Consider the following 5351-nt stretch of genomic DNA (forward strand, 5'->3'; position numbering starts at 1 on the left):
GGAGACAGAGGTTACAGTGAGCTAAGGTAGTGCCACTGTACTCCCAGCCTGGGTGACAGAGTGAGAGTCTGTCTCAAAAAAAAAATAAAAATAGAGAAAAATTTATTTCTACCTTTTAATAATAGGCATACACCTATTGTACATATCCTTGAATATCAGACCTATTGTAAAATTTGCATTTTTATTCTAAGAGACAAAGGTGTGAATAGAAATATTAACAACCTAAGGAATAGAAATTATTAACAACCTAAGTTCAGAAAACTTGACCAAATTCCTTGGGGTATGGCTAGAATATAGAGGATCAAAATAAATAATTTCTCATTCTGAGAAAGCTGTTTGTTTATTGTGTTATGTCGATGCTGTTCCTATGTCTGTGTTAGGACAGTCTTTCAGTCATGCATTAAATGAGTTTCTTCTTGGACCTCAGAATTCATTGGCTCCCCTCTGACTGGTCTGTCTCAGACTCTCTTGTTGTTAGGAGTTTAGGTGGTGTCAATGAGATGTAGGTGCTGAGAAAACTGCCCGACTGCTGTTGATCTTTTAGAGATAAGAGAGCACCAATTTATGATGTCTCTTAATTAAATATAATGGATTTAGCATTGGAATTTATAGCTTCTTCCTTATGTTCTCCATGTAATATCCGTTTCTGGCTTATAAGTTGTTTAATCTTGTCATCCATAAAAAAGGTAAGTATGCTATTTCATTTACAAGAAAGAAATTTTTTTCCCATGATCATCTTGAAGATTTTGTGCTTGTGGCAGAAGAAATGAGTTTTTAAAAAATGTCAATTTTATGATTCTTCAAATAGCATATTTTTCTGAGGTTTCCATTTTTAGAGTGGAATGTGCCATTTAAACAGAACAGTCTATTTTATGGTGAAAAAAGATTCTGATGTTACAGTGAAAAAAGAAGAGCAATAATTCAATAGAGCAGTGTGACGTGCACCAGAGAAGATAGAATAGGGTGACTTGGGGAGCCTAAAGCTATATCTATAGTCATTTCTCACTTCATTTCATATTCCTCAAACCAGGCACCAAAATACTGATGATTTGCTCTCTTGAGAACTGCACAGCTTCAGGGTACTGAGCTCGATCAGCCTTTGTAGGAGAAGACACACTTGGAATATTTCTCTGGGAGCCCCTTAAAGTATAAAACTTGGGATATTTTCTTGAAAATTACAGTAAAGTATCTGGGCAATGTGATGTGTATTGCATTGATTTAGAGGCTCCATGAAGGCAGGAAATTAGCTTGCAGATTAAACCTGCCAATCCAGATTTTTTTTTTTTTTTAAATAATTACAGTATGTTTCTTGAAACTGCAATAGGCTGTAAAAAGATTTGATGCTGGCTTACTTACTTTGCCAGCACTAATTCACTATGGGTAGTTATATCTGAGATAATTCTCTATATTTCTGAAGAGTCTTCATGGCATACTGGAGGATATAAAATCAGTAAATAACTCTAAAAATCTGTGCATACCTCATTATTTCCTCATTTTTTCCCTCTTTTTTTCTCTAACCTCTGTCTTCTTTCTTCCCACTTTCTCTTACAATCTTCTTTTCCTCTCACTTATTTCTTGCCTATTTCTTAAACTCCTTTGGTTGTTATTGAACAGGATTTGAAGCAATTGGAAGTGAAGTGAAGTTTCAGGACCATGCAGAGAAGTGAAGTGAAAAAAAATCATTATTGTAAAATGTCAAACAGGTTGTCTTATTTCATCCTCAAAAATTTACATGGAAGATACTATTATTATTATTATTGTTATTATTATTATATTTATTTCATCAGTTAAAAGAACTGAAGCCAAAGGACCTGAAGTTAAAAGGCTCAATCCTGGTATTTGTACCCAGGTTCATCTTGCATTAAAGCTCCCTTTAATTTTATTTCTTTCCTGAAAATAAATTAGATGAAAAAAATCTTTCTTTATATCTAGTGATTTTTCTTCTACCTTTTCAATCTACACTTCTGTTTCCACTTGGCCTTTCTTAACTCTTAGTCTAAGTGGAATAGAGAAATAAATAAATAAATCTTATGCTTAGTAAGGTGACAATGAGCTCTGATTTAAATATAAAATGAGTGGGCTATGGGATGTTGTAATACTTTACTCCAGAGAGCAAATCTATTCCCAAAATAATTTTAGGATTAATTGGATGAACTTACTGGTGAGCATCTACCCTGAGTAAGATACACTATTGGGAATACAAATATGGAAGAGTAAGATATTATTTGTCTTGTTAGGGAATACCTTCACATAGGGAAACATGTATGGAAATCCTAGCCTATAATAAAAGGCCAATTAAAATACACATAGTTGAGGTACAATGAATGCATTGGAGAAGTACAGAGAAGAAAGGAGATTCGTTGTCATGGGAGTTCATTGGTGTTCATTTGTCAAATATGTGGCATTTGAAATTTTCCTTGAAAGACAAGAAATTTGATAGGAGAAAAAGATGAATATCCATATTTTCAACTGAGAAGATAGCATAAAATGGAAAATATGAGAAGTTGTTTGGAAGTGGTTCAAGAACAGTAGTGTTTGTAAATGACATATGAGAAGATACTACTATAAAAATAGATCGAGATCAAGTTCTGAAGAGCCATATTTAGCCTGTGTTTTATTTAATAGACATGTAGGAATTATTATGTAAAGTTCAATTTTGGGGAATATCACAATTTGACCTGTGCCGAAATACTTCCAACACTGTATAAAGGATGTGCTAGGAAGCGTCTGTGGGCACAGTGAGGAGTTAGAAGGCTCTTGTGGTCATGTGGGTAAGAGACAAGAGATGATATGTTAGCAGTCCATTGCTGGACAACAGACTAGTTCAAAATTTACTGGTTTGAAACAGCAAACTTTTTTTTTTTATTTCCACAGTTTTGTGGAAAACAGGTGTATTTGGTTACATGAGTAAGTTTTTTAGTGGTGATTGTGAGATTTTGGTGCACCCCTCACCAGAGCAGTATACACTGAACCCAATTTGTAGTCTTTTATCCCTCACTGCCTTCCCACTGTATCCCCCCCAAGTCCCTAAGTAATATTGTATCATTCTTAAGCCTTTGCATCCTCATAGCTTAGCTCCCACTTGTGAGTGAGAACATGCAATATTTGGTTTTCCATTTTTGAGTTACTTCACATAGAATAATAGCCTTCAATACCATCCAGGTTGTTGCTAAGTAGTATTCCATAAGTAGTATGCCACTGTGGTATACTACTTATGGAATACTACTTAGTTTCTTAGTATTGGATTAAGAAATTGTGGCATGCATACACACACACACACACACACACACACACACACGCCACAGTTTCTTAATCCACTCCAGTTATGGGCATTTGGGCTGGTTCCATATTTTTGCAAGTGCAAATTGTGCTGCTATAAACATGATGTTCAAGTATCTTTTTTGGACAATGACTTCTTTTTCTCTAGAAACCCAGTAGTAGGATTGCTGGATCAAATGGTAGTTCTACTTTTTGCTTTTTAAGTAATCTCCACATTGTTTTCCATAGTGGTTGTACTAGTTTACATTCCCTCAAGCAGTGTAAAGTGTTCCGCTTTTCACTGCATCCAGGTCAGTATCTGTTATTTTTTAATTTTTTGATTATGGCCATTTTTTGTGAGAGTAAGGTGGTATCACATTGTTGTTTTGATTTGCATTTCCCTGATTATTTGTGATGCTGAGCATCTTTTTCATATGTTTGTTGGCCATTTGTGTATCCTCTTTTGAGAATTGTCTATTTATGTACTTAGTCCACTTTGCGATGGAATTTTTTTTTCTTGCTAATTTGTTTGAGTTCCTTGTAGATTCTGGATATTAGTCTTTTGTTGGATGTATAGATTATGAAGATTTTCTTCTTCTCTGTGGGTTGTCTGTTTACTCTGCTGACTGTTTCTTTTGCTGAGCAGAAGCTCTTTAGATTAATTAAGTCCCACCAATTTACCTTTGTTTTGTGGTCTTTGCTTTTTGAATTTTGGTCATGAAATTTTTGCCAAAGCCAATGTCTAGAAGAGTTTTCTGACATTATCTTCTAGAATTTTTATAGTTTGAGGTCTTAGATTTAAATCTTTGATACATCCTGAGATGATTTTTGTATAAGGTCGCAGATGAATATCCAGTTTCATTCTCCTACTTGTAGCTTGCCAGTTATCCCAGCACCATCTGTTGAATATGGTGTTCTTTCTCTACTTTATGTTTTTGTTTGCTTTGTCAAAGATCAGTTGGCTATAAGTATTTGGTTTTATTTCTGGGTTTTCTATTATGTTCCATTGGTCTATATGCCTATTTTTATACCAATACCATGCTGTTTTGGTGATTATGGCCTTATAGTTTGAAATCAGGTAATGTGATGCCTCCCTATTTGTTCTTTTTACTTAGTCTTGCTTTGTCTATGTGAGCCCTTTTTTGGTTCCATACGAATTTTAGGATTGTTTTTTCTAGTTCTGTAAAAAATGATGGTGATATTTTGATGGAAATTGTATTGAATTTGTAGATTGCTTTTGGCAGTATAGTCATTTTTACAATATTGATTCTATCATCCCATCCATGAGCATGAGATATGTTTCCCTTTGTGTTATCTCTGATTTCTTTCAGCAGTGTTTTTTAGTTTTCCATAGAGGTCTTTCACCTCCTTGGTTAGGCATATTCATAAATATTTTAATTTATTTTATTTTTACCACTGTTTTAAAAGGGGTTGAGTTATTGATTTGATTCTCAGCTTGGCCGCTGTCAGTGTATAGCAGAGCTACTGATTTGTATACATTATTTTTTTTTGTACATTAACTATGCTGAATTAATTTATCAGTTCTAGGAGCTTTTTGGAGAAGTCTTTAGAGTTTTCTGGCTATACAATCATATCATCAGCAAAAAACGACATAAAGAGGAAGTCAAAGGTTATTTCTTTCTCTTGTCTGATTGCTCTTCATTTCTTTTTCTTTTCTTTTTTTTGAGATATGTATGTTGGATTTTATTTATTTATTTATTTATTTATTTATTTATTTATTGCATTTTAGGTTTGGGGTACATGTGAAAAACATGCAAGGTTGTTGCATAGGTGCATACGTGGCAGTGTGATTTGCTGCCTTCCACTCTTCACCTATATATGGCATTTCTCCCCATGCTATCTCTCCCCAACTCCCCACCCCCTGCTGACCCCCCACTCCCCCCCAACAGACCCCAGTGTATAGTGCTTCCCTCCCTGTGTCCATGTGAACCCATTGTTCAATACCCGTCTATGAGTGAGAACATGCAATGTTTGATTTTGTGTTCTTGTGTCAGTTTGCTGAGAATGATGGTTTCCAGGTTTATCCATGTCCCTACAAAGGATGCGAACTCATCGTTTTTGATGGCTGCATA

The sequence above is a fragment of the Aotus nancymaae genome, unplaced genomic scaffold (genome assembly GCF_030222135.1).
Source record: "Aotus nancymaae isolate 86718 unplaced genomic scaffold, 86718_ANA_hifiasm-v0.15.2.pri h1tg000007l, whole genome shotgun sequence".
In the NCBI taxonomy this organism is placed as follows: domain Eukaryota; kingdom Metazoa; phylum Chordata; class Mammalia; order Primates; family Aotidae; genus Aotus; species Aotus nancymaae.